The sequence below is a fragment of the Papaver somniferum genome, chromosome 6 (assembly GCF_003573695.1).
Source record: "Papaver somniferum cultivar HN1 chromosome 6, ASM357369v1, whole genome shotgun sequence".
NCBI lineage: Eukaryota > Viridiplantae > Streptophyta > Magnoliopsida > Ranunculales > Papaveraceae > Papaver > Papaver somniferum.
Window position 1 is genome coordinate 114,628,941 of NC_039363.1, and position 19,245 is coordinate 114,648,185.

General features: G+C 36.8%; 3 long non-coding RNA genes across 6 annotated transcripts; all 3 read left to right on the forward strand.

Annotated features, from left to right (window-relative positions):
• Nucleotides 1–1,767: 1,767 nt before the first annotated feature.
• LOC113288938 lies at nucleotides 1,768–2,983 on the forward strand. Of its 4 annotated transcripts, none has more exons than XR_003330782.1 (4): nucleotides 1,768–2,206; nucleotides 2,435–2,579; nucleotides 2,672–2,749; nucleotides 2,912–2,983. It is a non-coding gene; the product is annotated as an uncharacterized LOC113288938 (long non-coding RNA). The 4 variants fall into 4 exon arrangements; XR_003330783.1 differs by having other exon boundaries at nucleotides 2,440–2,579; XR_003330784.1 differs by having other exon boundaries at nucleotides 2,443–2,579.
• Nucleotides 2,984–3,184: 201 nt separating this feature from the next.
• Nucleotides 3,185–4,666, forward strand: LOC113288940. Its single transcript, XR_003330786.1, has 3 exons — nucleotides 3,185–3,500; nucleotides 4,380–4,432; nucleotides 4,615–4,666. It is a non-coding gene; the product is annotated as an uncharacterized LOC113288940 (long non-coding RNA).
• Nucleotides 4,667–5,184: 518 nt separating this feature from the next.
• Nucleotides 5,185–6,054, forward strand: LOC113288939. Its single transcript, XR_003330785.1, has 2 exons — nucleotides 5,185–5,551; nucleotides 5,792–6,054. It is a non-coding gene; the product is annotated as an uncharacterized LOC113288939 (long non-coding RNA).
• Nucleotides 6,055–19,245: the final 13,191 nt, after the last annotated feature.

A 19,245-nucleotide genomic window follows, 5' to 3' on the forward strand; every position in this document is an offset into this window, starting at 1 on the left:
AGATATTAGGGGTTTTTGAGTTTACCCCTAAACAAATTAATCATTGATATTTCTCCCCTAACTTATTAATCGTACTAACTTTTCCCCCTAAATTAAATTTCGGACAAAAAGAACCCTTCTAATCTAAACATGATTGATGATGTTCTTCATAGTGATTTTCTTACAAGTAAGAGCAAATAAGACAAATCCCAATCTAGAATTGATCTAAATCGATGTCATTTTTTTTTTGAAGCATAAATCGATGTCATGAAGTAATGTTAATAGTACATTCCACCTTCCATTCATTGTATAGTGGATCCTTTAACTTTCAAGAACTTTTAGAAAATAAAGATGAAGGAAACCAACAAACTCATTTTGTCAATGACAATAGTGTGTTTTCTATTTATTTATTTGCAAATAAAATTTTAAAATTGATAAGGAAAGCTAGGATTATAATGTTTTAGACTCACACTTTTAATTGAACAACTAAGTTTAGAAGGGATCAACCTAGTCGATTATATTTGTTGTAGGGTTTGGTTTTACACTCATAGAGCTAAGTGAATCTCTAGGTAGGATCCCTGCACACTTTGTTGCCCATTGGCTAACATTATCGTGTTGGGTAGCTAGTGTACGTTATGATATTCTCTGTTGCAATACATTAGTCATTGTTGCTCGCATAATTCGGATCGAACATAAAGATTGTGTCATACAAAGATATGCCTCTAAATTGTAAACACGATGGTAATATCCGTACTGTTTTAGGAGAATTAGAGGTAAAGAAAGAAGATGCAGAGATAAGAAGGGGAATATCTTATTAGAGAGATTAGGGTATAAGCATTGATAGTTTCCTTTATATACAACCCTAGGAATGTAGTTGGACCGCACATCCATGGACCGTAGGCCCTTTAATACCCCCTTGTGTGGTTCAATAACAATACTTTATACATAGTGCTTCACATATAGTTCTTCAAATGTCGTCCTCCTTGATGATTTGTGCCGAAGTCCATTACCTCATTAAAACTTTGAAAAGGAAAAACCTAGTGGGACAAAACCTTGGTATAACTCTTCACATGTAATACTTCATATGTTGTCTCGTACTTTACATGTAATTTATCACATGCAATACGATCTTCAAAGACTGGAGTCTAAGTTAATTGCCTCGTTAAAACTTCGTCAGGAAAACCCAGAGGAAGAAAAACTGAACTAAAGAAAAAGAGTACAATATTAAGTACACTTAGAACATAGTTCGACTCGAATATGTTGCCTCATTAAAACCTTGTCGAGTAACAAAACCCTATGGGAAAAATCAACCTCGGTGAAGGAAAATAGTTCAACACACCATTAGATGCTCCCCCTGATATCAGACAATTTTCATTAGTCTAATACTCTCAAAAGGAGTTTATCACACTTTACTTTGGTGACTTAAATGTTTATAAGACCCTGTTGTTGATTCTGGAAGTTACATTGCTCAATAGACTATCACGTTTTATTTCTTTGATCCAGATATTTTCACTACACCATATCCTGCTTTTTGCAACGCCAGACGCCAGAATATTTTTATTTACAACGGATATAATAGTTGCATATTGAGCAACGAAAATATACGTTGCGCATTAGGAACCGTTGCTTCATTTATAAATTAGCTTTTAGTAATTTGTATAATTTGTGCACCGTTGATATAGGTTGCAATCCTGCGGTTGATCTAAATTGTATTATTTTCAAGGGTTTTAGAATTAATAGTTTTATTTGTATTATTTATCATTTGAGAAAGGAATATCGCCACAAACTCGTTTTCTTTTCTGTTTTCTTATCTTCCTCACCCAACTCTGAAAATCTCACAGATCCAACCTCAACTCTCACAATCAAAGACTAATCCCAACCTCATCTCAAAATCAAAACCCATGTATCATATCTAAAAGAAAACCCCTCTTTTCTAACCCTAGATTTAGAGCAAACTCTCATCTGATTTTAGCTCGCTCGTTTTCAGTATGAGAGGGAGATGAGGAATCCTGCATATGGAAGCAAATCTCATCATCGAATCAAGTATGATTTCAAAATCTAATCCAACCGCATCTTTGAATCAACACCTATCTCAGAATCAGAACCATAATCCTTTAGTATCCCCTAATTTTTTACCCTAGACCGCGTTAATTTTTCTCCTGAAATCAAAGCAAACCCTCATTTCATATTTGATAGAGATGAGAGTAGAAGAAAAAGACTTCACCATGTAATCTTTTACTTTTTCTTTTTTCTTATCATTGCTTGATTTTGTTTCTGCTCTTATTTGCTTGATTTTGTAAAATTTTTGCATTATTTCTTTTTGTTTGATGTATTTGATGGAGCCTTAAAGCACGGGTTTTATTTGATTTCATCTTTATGGTGTTTTAACTGATTGTGTATGGTGTTGTTGGTTGGATTTGATGGTGTGGGCTGTTGGTGTTGGTGGTGTGATTAGTGCAGCAGATTTTTGTGTTTAGTTGGTGGTGGTGCATCATTTGTTAAGGTGTTTGTGATGAGAAATAATTGGATCTGTTATGAGAATGGATGCTGGTGGTGGTGATGCAGGTAGAAATTGGTGGAGAATTTGACTGATATTTGTGGTTGGTGATTTTTGCTTGCTTGTTGTGGATTTTTTTAGCATCATTGTTGCTGCTGGCGTTGATTTGGATATGTTGTCCTGATGTTTTCTTAGGTTAGAGAAGTGATGGTAATAATTTACCTTGCGGTGAGACTCTTTCACGGAGGAAACAAGGACATAACTACATGGAAGGTGAAATCTTTGTTCAGAGCTCTTTTCGAATTAAAGCTAATGGTATCTGTCTTCTTATGTGTAGATAATTCACAACTTTCTGTTTATGTGCTTGAGTTAATTTGTGTTCGAACCTATTCATGATATAGTAATTTAACTCAACTGATCTGGCCGTTTCTGAAGGAGTATTGTTGAATATTTGGATATCATCTGGGGACAGGGCGCTTGAGTTATTTTCACTTGTATAGCTCTTATGCTATCAACTGTGATACAATGGACGGGTTCAATCTGCAGCAAACATGACCAGTATAATGAAGCTGATCCCGAAAAAATTACGCAGGTTTATTCCTACACTGAAGACATACTGCTAATTTTATCCTTGATTGTCTTTATATTTGGCTTTTCTTGTATATTACTGGTCTCTGATTTCATTGAGATTGGGTTTACTGGACGCAGACATGATGAATGATTTGCTTGCATCCGTAGAGTCCTCTGCAGGGATGGACGAAGTAGTAATTCAGAATGATTAGAGAAGTTTAGGCCAAGTGAGAAACACCTGAGATTCGCAACTACATGTTTAGAAATGAAAACGTTTAAGCTCATTAAAGTCTTACTTCATGGTGTTTTTCTTTGAGTGGCGGGTTTCATGACTACATGATTAGAAATGAAAACGTGTTAGCTCATTACAGCTTTACTTCATGGAGTTTTCTTTAAGTGGTGGGTTTCATGGAAGCAGTGGACTCTAGAACGTCTGTTAGGACTTGTTTATCTGGTATTTGGTGTTTACTTTGCCATCACCATTTTTTTATTCCATTGGTTGAAAATGCAACAGTCAACAGCTTTTATGCGTTCTTTGCTTGCACCTGTTACTTGCACTTTTCACTTGCTTAATAATTTGTCTGGATTCCGGGGGGAATTTGTTGCCTTATAATGAGCCATATGTAATTCCCCCGGGACATGTAAAATTCAAATCTTATATTCTGTGAGGCCTATGTAGACATTATTGAGTATTGAAGTCTTAAATTAGTTGTTTGTTTATTTGGTGTGCTTCCTAGCCTAAACTTTTGTCATGAATTTTCAGTGTGAGTCTTAATTATTAGTGAACCTAGTAAGTTTTGATGAGTTAATTACACTTTCTTTACTGATACTTGAGTTTAAAGTTTTGGGTCTTACGTTGTTAACTAGAATTGAAAGTAATAAATGCGAATGAAATTAGACAAGGAATTGGTGAGTCATGTTTTCAGAAGTTGGTTATGATGCCGATAATCAGCATGTGCTTTTACCATGATTCTGTGCGAGTTTGTATTGAACATTTTTATAGGAAATAATTTATCATGTTAGGATATCTTAGTTTTCGTTTCCATAAAACAGATAGCTTGCTCTTAAATGCTTGCATTTCTGTTGGTTGACTGATCGTATATGATATATGGACTGGAACTCAATGTGTGCCTCATCTCTTGCTTTAAAAAATTAAAGTGCTTTAGCTTCTAAGTAGTCTGATTTCCATGACCAATGTCTTTGGCTGTCTGTCAAGTGTTGGGCTTTCAAATCTCTGGTTCATGGTTCATTCAATGCCCCTGACAAACTATCATTTGTTAACCATGGAATATCAATTTGGCTTGCATATAAAAATTCACATTTTTTATTTCAGGTGATTGTGGAGAAAGACGAGCGAAGTGAGATTCCAAACATTGATAGGAAAAAGTGAGTGGTCATTGGTTTGGCTCTGATTTTCCACCTTCTACTTTAGTCGCGGCTGCACATCTGTATTGTTTACTGCATTGTTTACTGCAAATTCATAAAATTGAGTTTCTTTTAACTGCAATACTTAGTAACTTTCAGTATCTGATGTGTTTGCTCGTGTAATATTTTTCATTATTATACAGGTATCTGGTCCCAGCTGATTTGACTGTTGAGCAATTTGTCTATGTAATCCGAAAGAGGATCAAGTTTAGTGCAGAGAAAGCAATCTTCATCTTCGTGGATAACTTCCTCCCTCCAACAGGTATCGATCTCTCTATCAGAATCTGTATTCTTGTCAGCTGTCATTCTAGTGGCTGCTTGATGGCCAGCTTTATGACCACCCTAAACTAGTCAGGCAGTTAGGGAGGAAACTATTATCGTTTTGCGTACGATCAGCTAATACTTTGAAATCCGTATTTTGTCTGTCTGTGTTTATAAGTGTGCCAATTTTTTTCGACAGTGCGAGCTACAAAATGGAAGCTCTTTGTGCTTAACCTTTTTTCGGGAGCTAAGGATCAGCTCAGGGATGACGTAGCTTTCAATAGCGCAAACTAATTTTAGAGGACATCATTCTTCAGGGTACTTCTACATCTCTCAAACCATTTGCTTCTGCTAATGTTCCCGTTCCATTACTGATGAATGCAATTTATCTGATTCATTGTCATCTTTGTTTTTTTCTTTTGCATCTATACCTTGGTGATGGAGCAGCTTATGGACAAGAAGATCCTTCAATTACCTTGGTGACGGTGGTGCAGCTTAGGTTTGTCACTAAATATATCTCAAACAGTATGATATTTCCCCTTAAGAAGTGTTCTCCCTAGTAGCTCTAGGAGAGACAGTTTTGGCATGTTCTAAATTACTGTGATCTCATAGTGTTCACCCTTGTAAATGATGTGCTCTGTGATTCATATTCATAGTTTACTCTTAGAAAGTGTCTCATGATTTTGTTTCACATCTTCTTGTATTCTCGACGGGATATTATAAGAATTTACCAAAGAAGAATGAATTGATGAGTTGAATTGATTTAAATAAGACATAGCAGGGAAGGTGGGCAGGGCATCTGGCATGGAGCTAAAAAAGGTTTGTTATCACCTCTTTTCTTTTTTGATGAATTTGTTGTTGTTATTATTTTGACTAAAAGACAAACTAACAGATTAAGATTCATAAAATTTAACCAAGAATGATGTTAATGTGCACTTTCACTTAGTTGTTTCATTGATTGGCTTTTGTGAATAGCTGTTATCCTAAATGTATGTTTAGTCTGTTAATGGGATGTTTGGAAGGGTCTGACTGGTGTTTCGTTTTTTGAATTGAATGCAGTATATATGTTCTCGAAGTGGATTAAAGGTGGTTTGTTAGGGGAGAACATCATATGTTGAACTTTACCAACAGAAAACCAATGCGTACCAAGTAAATACTCTGTAGAGTTTTCTTTGATTCTATATGCTCTGAATCAAAATTAAATTATAGTGTCAAGTTTTAATTTTGTTGATAAACTTTGTCGAACTTTTCAATCAAGTGATTATAGTATTGTCTTGTACATGCTTCAAACCTTGTTATGTAAATTTGTTCTTCTATGGTTGTATGAATGTGCAAGTGTCTACCTAGAATATTTTGCTTCAATAATGTTTGAACAGGGTTTTGAAAAATACATATATATAGATTTTGTAATTTTTTTTTAATTCTTATATATATTTTACAACGGATATAAAAGTTGCTTAAACTAACCGAGCGTTGCTTAAATAAATAAAGTAACGCTTATAGGTTGCTCTATGTCTTATAAGCAACGGATATAATAACGTTTTATAAGTTGCTTTAATTAATTAAAGGAACGTATGTATAAGTTGCGAACAATTGTGACGCATTGTGGGCAACGTACATAACAGTTGCTGAAATTGCTAGCAACGATTATAAAAGTGGTAAATTCGGGTTTTTTGGTGTAGTGTTTCAGTAATATCAATGCGATCTTTATGTCTTCAACATTCAACATACTTGATGTTTTTAGTGTTGTCTCGCTAAAAACCTTGTCGAGTAACAAAACCCTTTAGGAAAAACTATTCTCGATCGAAGGGAAAAAGAGTACAACACAGCTTCAATTTCGACTGAAATTGAGGTGAAGAGAGGTAATAAAAACCTTTGTAGCTGTGCTGATTCGATGGAAGAAGAGTCTTGTAGCAACATCCCTAGCTTATATTTATTTGTTCAGTTTCGACTAAAATTGAGGTGAAGAGAGGCAATAAACTAGAAACAGTGATTGTGAGGATAGTTAAGTAATTGCATCGCGAAAAATTAACCAAGTCAGCCATAAATGACCAATCATGTGGGCCTTGACGGAATTGATAATGGCGGTGGCATTTTATAAATTCTGGAAAAAAAAAACGATGACACTTTATTAAACCAGAAAACCAAAGTGTGGCATTTTGTTAAAATTCCCTTACTTAAATCACTTACTGACTGAGTAAAATTTTGCAACACTCTTTAGCATATCTATAGAAAAATAAATCAAGCGACTGACAGACTAGCGTTCAACGTAACATACGGCAGCTAACTAAAATCTTTGGCGACTACGGCATGAAACCATGTTACTTTGACTTTTGTTTCTAAATTGTAAATCACCATGATTACTAATAAAGGGCACCAGTTTATCGGAAAAGGTAGAAAAATCCATATAAAACAAGCTGTAAAATACTTCGTCTATGCCGGATTTGGTATCTTCCCAGAGAATCGATACCCTCGCTAATAAAATCTATTTTATGTTTGAGAAGAATCTTAAAGGGTATATTTAGTATATCTCCCTACTTTTAACACCTTACAAATATATTCTTATACAACAATAAATATATCCATACTTTTTAACAACCTTATCATTTAAAATTAGATTACCTTAATACCCTCACCCATATAATATTTTTTTCTATTTCAAAATGGAACAAATTTATTCCACCACCACCTTTAAACGACAACCACCTCCGCCACCACGACTAATTTTCCACCACCACTCCGTCACCATCACCATTAAACCACCGCCACCACCGCTAGTCCGTCGCCGCCACCAGCACTAGTCCACCACCGTCCACCACCACTAGTCCTTCGCTGCCAACACTACTAGTCCGCCGCCGCCACCACCGCCACCGTCATCGCCGCCACCACTGGTTCAGATATTTTTGTATCAACAACAATAGTTGATCCAAAAGAAAAAGAATCAACAGTAGATGTTGATCCAATTTAGGGGATCAATAACAGTGGTTGATCCAAAAAAAAAAGGATCAACAGTAGAAGTTTATCCAATTTAGGGGATCGACAACAGCAGTTGATCCCCTAAATTGGATCAACAATGAAAGTTGATCCATGTAAATGGAGTGAACTTGGTGTGAGTTGAACACACATCATCTGGCATGGAGTCAGTCATGCTACCATTGCACCACAAATTCAACATCTATGAAATCCAAGCATTTAAACTACAAGCATAATTATACTAATCCAAGGAAATGCGGTCAACAATAGAAGTTGACCCCATAAAAATGGGATCAACAACAGTAGTTGATCCATAAAAAATGGCGTCAACAACATGAGTTGATCCATTTATTGGGTCAACAACTGTTAGAGCATAGCTCGGTTGAACCCACCAAGCGTTGGTATGTCAAGTTTGGTTGTCATATTTTAGTGAGCCAAAACTCACTTTAAAAGTCGCTTGATTATGTACTAGAGTCAACTTCGTATAGGTTAGCTTGAAAGTATTAGGAATGAGACATTACAAGTATTGTGAAGACTTGAAGAAGTGAAGAAGTAAGGATCTACAACGACAACATATCCTTCCACTTGAGGTTAGTGATATTTGACTTGAACTGTTTCATTCCTTAACGTATCTTTCAGGTCGTGCATATTGAAAACAAAACTGCGAAGCATGAATGATTATACTCTAGTTAGACATAGTATTAAGGAGTTGGTGTGTTTCCAAAAGTGATTGTAGTTGAAGTGGTAAAACGGATTCGTATCAGACTTGTAAAGAAAACAATTTTTATAGATTTAAATTAAACAGGCAACTAAATAAAATAATTCAAAGTTTTGGAGAAAAATACCAAGACTAGGATTCCACCATTGACCAAATAAATATTAAACTCTAAATAATATTCATGCAATTCTATCTTTAAAAATAATTCTAATATTTGCCTCAAATATATTTTTGAAGTAATAATTGTAATCACAAAGTATAAAACATCAAAAGTTTTTAAAACCCAGCATGCTTCATCAAAATAATTCACAACTATTCAATAAAAACTAATATTTCAAATTCAATTCCATGCAAATAATCAAATAATAGTATTGCAATAAATAATAAAATTAGAATTATACCAATCAATATGGATTAATGGCTTCCTCCGTCGTCTCGGATAATGGGTTTAGCTCCTCATCCCAAAAACACACTCACAAGATAAATTCATGGCTAAAATAGGTGTTTTTATTGATGTATATAAGATGAAACAGGAATTAGCAACGCTGCAGAAGTGTTACAGCGTCACTGTTACAAAGGGGTAAGTGCTGAAAATTAAACGATAGTTTTCTGTTGCTGTAAAACAACGACACTCGTTTCTGTTTTAAGACTGTTGAAGAACGACTGCCTTAGCAGGTCTGTTCTTCCTCTTCTTCTTCCTCCTCGAACAGCAGCAGCAGCACTGTAACTCTCTGTAATCGCTTCTCCTCGGCTCTCCTCGACTCTAAACTCTCTCCTAAGGTTTTTCAACCTTTTTTATGACTTGAAACCACTCTTATATATCCCACAGACCCCAAATATCTCGTATAAATTCAAGATTTCTTCTCCGTGCAGTTAAGAGAATATCTCTCTTCAATCCTCCCTGTACGCGTCTTCTGACCTCTTCTGAGTTATCTAAACTCTCCAAACTCCAACTAATACTTGAACAGGACCAGGTACATCCATATCCTGGCGTCAAAGTCCTCCAGAAATCTCTCAAAAATCTTCTAAACTTGAAACAGAACACGTCTCTCTGTTGAGACTTTGAAACCCTCTCTCGGCCATTCCAGCCCAATTGGTTGGGTCCAATCGATTGTAACAGACCTGTTGAGTCTTGTAGAGTCCATACGTACCAAATACAACCATTGAATCTCCTAAAATCACGTAGAAATTCGATCTCCAAATCTGCTCCTCGCTGCATGCATTTTCCCGCCAAAAATGCATTTTTGAAAACGTGAAGAAATGTGACCTTCCCCTATCCAGTCCCGGTCTCCCTTTAACAGATGCCTGGAAATGGGTCAACCCTTAGTAATTAGGTTACCCCTTATCCAAAGTGAGAGTCTGTATAGTAATTTTCTCCCATGAGCGCAAAAACCACTTTTTTAGCCAATTTCGCCGCAAAAGCTTATTTCTCCAGAAATACCTACAGGGACATAAAAAGCCATAATAAGTACAAAAATGGGTACTAACACAATATACAATTGGGCTATATTAGACACATAAATGCGTCTATCAAATACCCCCAAACTTATTATATGCTAGTCCCGAGCAAATCAAAACTACAAAATAAACTCATTGTCGCAGGCATCGTCGATTGCATTTAGCGTATGCAATAAGCCTTTAAACCCCTAGGTGGCCCTAGTGGCCGAGTTATAGTCTCGGGAGGGCTTACCAGAGATATACCTACAAAACCTGTACTCCAGACCTTAGCTATCTACGCAGAACCTTGGAAGGCACTAAAGAATCTCCTTGGTTGGCATACTTATTGACTACAGGAAGAAGTACCCTGATGCGAAATTCCAATTGTTGTACACGAGTTTGCACTCAAGCATACTAAAATTCATATAAAGTGACAGAGCTCTACTCAGATAGTTGCACTATGGACATCATATTCGAAGTCAAAACTAATCACATGGATAGATCAAGAAGATGGATATAGAAAAACATGTATGGTTTTGATGTTTACTAAGTGAACGGCGTTTCCCATATCTGTCTGAAGGCCTCCGCCAAAATGAACCTATCCTAATGGATTGAGATACTAGTCTGACTAACATCAACACACTGGCATATACAAGGGTACCAGTGGTCGATAACCTAACTCTAGGTCAACACAACTGGCATATACAAGGGTACCAGTGGTCGACTTTATTGAATTTATTCCTTTTGGTCAAATGGTCTGGTCTCAATTTTTTTTTTCTTTTTTTTTTTTTTTTACTTTTTGGTAACTACCTTTTTTTTTCATTTCTTTTTCTTTTTCAACTTTTTTTTTCATGGTATCTCAATCACTCTAATTCACCCTAGCATTGGTAACAACTTGAATCGTGGGCCCCACCTATCACTTAGAGAAACATAGTTTAAAAACAAAATAAAATAAAAATAGAAGTGAAAAGGACTCAACGAGATATGGTGAAACTATCATGTTATTTCTAACACCTGAGCTCTGTGCTTTTATGAATAGACTCTTCTAGATGTTGCCATCTAATCAGATCGGTTCCTCAACTCCTACAACCAAAATGCTTCCATCCACTTAGGTTGTTAGTGCAATCCTAATAGCATAAATTTCTAGGCTCTGGAGTTTATTTATTGCAAAAAGGTGACAAAAAGTGTTTCTTCCCCACCCCCAAACTTAAATCTAATTGTCCTCAATGTTCTAAAGATGAAATTAAAAGCATGAACAAGGATATTACCACTGGAGGGAAAAAAATAAGGAAGGATATTACCGTATCACATGAACGCGGGAGCCTCCCAGTAAATGCTAAATTTATAGTCATTAGCTAGACATCAAATACCTCAAAAGAATTTCACCTTCCAAAGTCGTATACCAATAGTCGAAACAATTGTGGGTCCATAAGACCAAATAGAACTGCCACGAATAGGAGACAAATGCTCAAGATCAGAAAAATGAGCAGATAGAGCACAACCTGATCTAAAGTTTCTCGCAAGACAACTGGATTTATCTGGGTGCCCACTTGGGCTTCATATGAGTGTCTCGGCAAACAGATTCATCCGAAAAACGGGTCTCTAACATATGGATTTTCCTGGACAGTATCAGGAGGATCGGGTTGTGGAGTCTGAATAGACTCAAGCGATACCTCAGATGCACTAGGCTTGAGTCCCAAGTTAGGGACTCTACTGGGGATAATTGCACAATCTACCCCCAAATTTAGGGTAATCACTATTCTCCGTAAGACCTTTAACTATGGCTTGAATTTCCGGATCCGGAGAGTATTTAAAATATCTAGAGCTCTTCTAGTTCACTACCCCCAAACTTAGAATTTTCGGTGCCTCTACATAGACTAGTCACAATGTTCCTAATTTCTAGACCATCAGGTTCTTGAAAAAGGTCAATTGCTTTCTCTAAGTTATAATCAGGTGGTTCATCCTCTACTTGCTTCATAGCTGCTATGGTCCACTCTAAAACTTCCTTATTTCTTGAAGCATGGTCTCTGGCCTATTCCTGATCACTATCCAAATCGGAAGTTATAGGCAAAATCTCAGATGGGCCTACAAATGCATAATTGGGGTCCACTTAGGAGGATCTTTAGGCTCTTCGAAATAAGGGCTTAAGGTAGATTCGGTAGCTAGTAATGGTTCAAACCTAGATTTCATCTATCGGTATCTAACATAGGAATAGAATCCAACAGAGCATTTACTTGTTCAATGTTGCTATCATCGTCGAAATCCATGCTAAAACGGGCTAGACAACTCTCTAATGGATCTTCCGATTCGGTGTTTGGTACAGACTTCGGAACTAAGGTTCCTATCATGTTGACCTCTTCAATGCACGTGTCATCTAGCTCAGAATGTAGCTTTTGACATTAAAAATATTCAACTCAATAGTCATATTACCAAAAGATAGATTCATAATACCATTTCGACAGTTTATGATCGCATTGGATGTAGCTAAAAACGGGCGACCTAAAATCACTGGTATTTGGTTCTCTGGGTCTGGGACAGGTTGGGTATCTAGGATAACAAAATCCACTGGATAAATAAACTTGTCAACCTCTATGAGAACATCCTCGATCACACCACGAGGAATTTAACGGACCTATCAGCTAACTGAAGTGTTATCTGGGTAGGTTTCATCTCACCAAGTCCTAGCTTAAGGTACACATGATATGGAAGTAAATTCACACTGGCTCCTAAGTCAAGCAAAGCTTTCTCAACACGGTACTTACCTATTGTACAAGCAATGGTAGGGGACCCTGGGTCTTTATACTTAGGAGTAGTGGTATTCTGAATAATAGAACTCACATGACTAGCTATGAAGGCTTTCTTCTGGACACTGAGCTTACGCTTTCGCGTACACAAGTCCTTAAGGAACTTGGCATAAGAGGGAATCTGCCTAATTGCATCTAATAATGGAAGGTTGATATTAACCTGCTTAAAAACCTCCAATATATCATTAAAGTTGGACTCCCTCTTAGTCGGAACTAGCAGCTGGGGAAACGGGGCTCTGGGAACAAAGCGGGCTTAACAGGACCCTCATTGGTCTCTTTGGAGACTCTATCAGTCTCCTCATTTTCTGGCTCAGCAGGGTGAACTACAGCATGTTCACTATCAGGCATGGCACCTTGTTGTCAACTTTCTTTCCACTCTAAGGGTTGTGACAGCATTCACATGATTGTACGATTTCTCTCCTTTGGGTTGGATCAGTATGACTAGGGAACCTTCCATTCTCTCTCACTTATAACTTAGCTATTTGTCCTACTTGAAGTTCTAATTTGGCAAGACTCTGGGAATTATTCTTCAATTCTTGCCTAGTTTTTGTTGAAAGCTCATGTGGTTCTTTAGCATCATGGTTATTTGCTAACATAGTGAGAGTTTCTAAGGTAGAGATCTTTTTCTCGGAAGTGTTCTGAAACTGGGTTTGACCTGAAGAGTTCTTAAAACCAAAACCTGGGGGAGGCTGAGAATTGCTAGACTGGCCTTGACTCTGGCCCTTAGACCAAGAGAAATTAGGATGGTTTCTCCAACCAGGGTTGTAGGTTTCTGAGTATGGGTCAAACTTCTGACGGTTCTCAAACCTAGCATTGTTATAGACAGCATGGGCTTGCTCTTCACTAACCTGACCTTCCCAAAATGAATTATCGGGCTCTATTCCACAACTAGAGACTTGAGAGGCTCTATTAGGTTCAACAAGGGACCTATTTTTAGACTGACCCATTTCCAAAGCTTCTAACCTTCTGATAAAGCAGCAAACTTAGCATCTGACGCAAAAATCGTATCTACCATATTGGTGCTACTTCTATTGACCAAGAGTCTTTTAGGGGGTTCAACACAAGATTCCCACTGTTGGGATTTTTCAGCGATAGCTCCTAAGAAGGTAAAAGCATCATCAGCATTTTTACTAGTGAACTCACCAGCGCACATAGATCAACCATGGCTTTGGTCGAATAGTCTAAACCATCATAAATAATTGTACAGTTTCATATTATCAAATCCATGGTGAGGACACTGAGATAGGAGATCATTGAATCGCTCTAAAAACCTATAAAGAGACTCTCCCTCTTGTTGCACACTAGCACTAATTTTCTGCCTAACAGCTGCAGTTTTATGCTTAGGGTAGAATTTCATATAGAAGGCAGCGATAAGTTCCTGCCATGTTTCTATGGATTCAGACGGTAGGTTGTTCAGCCAGGTCTTGGCTTTGTCTCTCAAAGAAAAGGGAAACATCTTAAGTTTCAAGACTTCATCGGTAAGGTCCTTTATCCTAATTGTTCCACAAATTTCCTCAAAGTCCTTAATATGGAAATAAGGGTTCTCATCATATTTTCCTAAGAATATAGGGATCATCTGAAGAATACTAGGTTTTATCTCAAAATTAGCTGTAGTGGCTGGCAATTTAATGCATGAAGCTCGGTTGGTCCTAGTTGGGAACATGTAATCTTTCAAAGTTGCCATCGCTGGCACAACAGAAGTACTAGGGGTACTTTTATCACTCAGAGATAAATTCTCAAAACTGAAGTTTCCAAAAACAGGGCTCTCAAAAGAAGAGCCTTCGAGCTCCCTGCTTAAATCAGAATAACTACTAGGTTTTTCGCTAATCAATCGACCTAGAGTATCTCTTTTCCAAGCCCTATTAACAAAATCGGGCATACACTAAAAAGAATTCAAAAAGAAATAAAAATCCTAACAGGAAGGTTCTAGCAATCACACAGCAGGCTGACTCAACTTTACCACAGCAAACCTAAAGATTTCTAGCAAACAACAAGCATGATGGCTCCACTTAGATTGTTTCTAGACCAGCTTCTAATCCTTCGAAGGGAATTCTTTACAATTTAAGCAAACCCCTCTGGAATCAATCCGAGTTAAAGTAAGTTGAATAGAGGCGAGGGAAGCTCAGTGGAGCTTTGATACCCAAAACCTCACCGATCCAATGCGGCGCAGTCACGCATTCAACTCGCAGAAACCGTCAAGAACTTCGAGGTGTGCTTAAAAGAGTAACCAATATTTTTCGAATGATTGTCCTGTTAAGCTCGATACCCTATAGCTCTCTTTCTAGTCCAAATTTTAGGCTTAAGTTCGCTTTAGGTTTCGTTTTCCTAAGGCGGGCAAGAAGGAAGCGGTGATGAAATCCGAACCCTTATCTTGTTTAGGCCAGGCCTTGCCCTTTACTAGGAATATAAAAACAGTCTGGTTCGTCCTCAAACAATTATCACCTTAAGGAATACAGTAACCCGCTTGCAGGAGATTCGCGAGTGTTTCGATTGGACTTACCTCCCGTACCAGACGGGGATGAACCGTTGTTGTCGACTCAGGCCACGACTCCTATGCCGTGTGCGAACCCGAGGGGCCGAGACGATATTGTAATCGTCGTCCTTCCCTGCAAACAGTTTATATTTAAGGGTACCCTTCCGTAGGGTTTAAAAATAAAAATAAAAATAAAAATGTCCCAAAATTAATGTCCAAAGTCCATAAAAAAAAATACAAAAGAAAAGAAAGTCTAATAAAAAAAAATTACAAAAATAAAAATGTCTCTCTTTTTTTTTTCTCTCTTTTACAAAATAAAGAAAATCTTCTTCTTTCGCTCCTTTAGCTTTGCTTTTCGCTCCCAAACTTTAAGTAAATCACCACAAGCTTTGGCAAAATTGTCTTTCGCTCCAATCTTCAAAAATCTGCAAGGAAACAAAAAAACCCAAAAAACGTAAAGAAGAACAAAAATAAAAAAAATAAAAAAAAAAATTTAAAAAAAATGCTAACTAAACACAGGTCCGCGTCGGCGGCGCCAAAAATTTGGTGTGGTTCCAAAAGTGATTGTAGTTGAAGTGGTAAAACGGATTCGTATCAGACTTGTGAAGAAAACAATTTTTATAGATTTAAATTAAACAGGCAACTAAATAAAATAATTCAAAGTTTTGGAGAAAAATACCAAGACTAGGATTCCACCATTGACCAAATAAATATTAAACTCTAAATAATATTCATGCAATTCTATCTTTAAAAATAATTCTAATATTTGCCTCAAATATATTTTTGAAGTAATAATTGTAATCACAAAGTATAAAACATCAAAAGTTTTTAAAACCCAGCATGCTTCATCAAAATAATTCACAACTATTCAATAAAAACTAATATTTCAAATTCAATTCCATGCAAATAATCAAATAATAATATTGCAATAAATAATAAAATTAGAATTATACCAATCAATATGGATTAATGGATTCCTCCGTCGTCTCGGATAATGGGTTTAGCTCCTCATCCCAAAAACACACTCACAAGATAAATTCATGGCTAAAATAGGTGTTTTTATTGATGTATATAAGATGAAACAGGAATTAGCAACGCTGCAGAAGTGTTACAGCGTCACTGTTACAAAGGGGTAAGTGCTGAAAATTAAACGATAGTTTTCTGTTGCTGTAAAACAACGACACTCGTTTCTGTTTTAAGACAGTTGAAGAACGACTGCCTTAGCAGGTCTGTTCTTCCTCTTCTTCTTCCTCCTCGAACAGCAGCAGCAGCAGCACTGTAACTCTCTGTAATCGCTTCTCCTCGGCTCTCCTCGACTCTAAACTCTCTCCTAAGGTTTTTCAACCTTTTTTATGACTTGAAACCACTCTTATATATCCCACAGACCCCAAATATCTCGTATAAATTCAAGATTTCTTCTCCGTGCAGTTAAGAGAATATCTCTCTTCAATCCTCCCTGTACGCGTCTTCTGACCTCTTCTGAGTTATCTAAACTCTCCAAACTCCAACTAATACTTGAACAGGACCAGGTACATCCATATCCTGGCGTCAAAGTCCTCCAGAAATCTCTCAAAAATCTTCTAAACTTGAAACAGAACACGTCTCTCTGTTGAGACTTTGAAACCCTCTCTCGGCCATTCCAGCCCAATTGGTTGGGTCCAATCGATTGTAACAGACCTGTTGAGTCTTGTAGAGTCCATACGTACCAAATACATCCATTGAATCTCCTAAAATCACGTAGAAATTCGATCTCCAAATCTGCTCCTCGCTGCATGCATTTTCCCGCCAAAAATGCATTTTTGAAAACGTGAAGAAATGTGACCTTCCCCTATCCAGTCCCGGTCTCCCTTTAGCAGATGCCTGGAAATGGGTCACCCCTTAGTAATTAGGTTACCCCTTATCCAAAATAAGAGTCCGCATAGTAATTTTCTCCCACGAGCGCAAAAACCACTTTTTTAGCCAATTTCGCCGCAAAAGCTTATTTCTCCAGAAATACCTACAGGGACATAAAAAGCCATAATAAGTACAAAAATGGGTACTAACACAATATACAATTGGGCTATATTAGACACATAAATGCGTCTATCAGGAGTACAATACGAGGTTTATTGCTTAACCATTAAACTTTGTAGATAAGACATCGACATAATCGTTTGAATGCTATTGTGATTATGTATGGGTATAAGGTGAAGATTTCATCCTAGGAAACAATGTTTTACATTTGTTTTAAGGAAGTAAATTCATGAACTTATTTTGTGAATCGAAAGAGAAATCGTCAGGCATTATTGGTATTGTTATTCATTGCATATCTTTTGAACTACCAATATGTGTGATTAGTATAACCGCTCATGACTTGTTTATGTTCTTGGTAAAACTATTCACAAAGGCCTGACTTTTGTATTGGTATGACTTTTATTAGTGAAATTGATCTTAAGTAATCACTTGAGATGGTATGATCGATTTAGTGTTATTGGTATGGCTGAATCTGGGTAAAGGGGAACCGATCCTATTAAGAGGTGCAACCTATCACATAGGGGAATCGATCCTTGTATGAGGTGCAACAAATTTTTAGTAGAAAGGGGAGCCGATCCTATGGACAAGTGCAAAACGTTTCTAGGCAAAGGGGAACTGATCCTATGGACATGTGCAGCAAGTACGAGTTAGATACCATATATATGTGGGGAACCAATCGTAGTACCTAGTCAACCGAATTTTGGTAACTAGCATGACTATGCAACGTACTCACATGGAGGTAGAACCGAAACTTATTTTGGTAGAACCGTGAAACCCATGTTTAGTGATTGAGTGTTCTTGATCAATCACGTAGTTCTTCAAAGTCAGGTGAACCAATTCTAAACTTATTTGGAAGTGTAGAAAATCAGTTTCAAGGTTGTAAGTATGAAAGAAGACTTACAAAGTAAGGATGTCGACATAATTTGAATATGTGCAGTAACGCTTATCTTTAATTGTTCAAAGTTATTCCTTAATAGCTAAAGGAAGAAAATCCTGGATCGAATAAAATAAATTGAGAATCTTTTATTTAAGGTTTTTAATTTTATTTTTGGAAAATGAAAATTAGTAATGTGCATTTACTAGTTGGAGATTTTTTAAGAGATTTTCGGTCATTATTTGGACAAAGCATTTCCAGGAATTGTGGAAACCGAATTGCATATATTGAGAATATTTTCGGTTTTGGAAATTCCTTGGTGTCCAAACTTCCTTGGTCTATAAATATCAAAGTTTGCATTTCGAGCAAACTAACCCTCAGAGACAGCAAAACTATCTCAGTTGTGCTGCTACTGGTGAAGACGCCTATTCGGAGAGGAGATTAACCTAATTAGGCGAAATCTCTTACGGTCGCTCAGTTTAAAGACTTCTTTGGGATTGAGAATATATATTAGTACCGTGGGTGGGAAACTAGATAATTGCGGTTAATCTTTTGTTTTCGATTGATTTGATTGACTAACGGTGGTTTAACTTTGATTGCACCTAGTTTTTTTATGCTTGAGAATCTTCTCTTATGATATAAGATTCACTCAAACTAGATCGAAGTTTCGACGGGGATCTTTAGACTGTTTGTAGATCTAAATACGTCTTGTGATAAACCGTTGTTAACAGACTCCGTTCTGTGCGTGATTGATTACAAGAGATTCAAGTTGATTATGTGCAGGTGTTTATTGAATATCTAAGAAGATTTGAAGACAAAGAAGACTTTGAAGATTTCTTATTTGGGTTCATAATATTTGGTGTGCACAATACTTATTTCGGTAAAAGGGGATCCAACTATAATCGGTTTATCCTTGTGGTAGATTGGATTGATTAATTTTGTAGATCGGAATCAGTACAATTCTTTGTGATTAAAAGTATTGATTGCAAAATCTTAACAATTACTTTGGTAGTTGATAATAAGATAGATCTAAGAACCTGACAAAGGAGTTTATTGAGATAAACATAAGAGCCTTTTGTCGAACTCACATCACTTGGTTGAAAAGAGTTGATACCAAACAGATTTGTTGTTCCTTTACTGTTTGGAATACGAACCAAAGGAATTGTTTCAAGTACGTGACTTATTACAGGTCGGAGGCGTGGGAATATAGACGGAACTAGG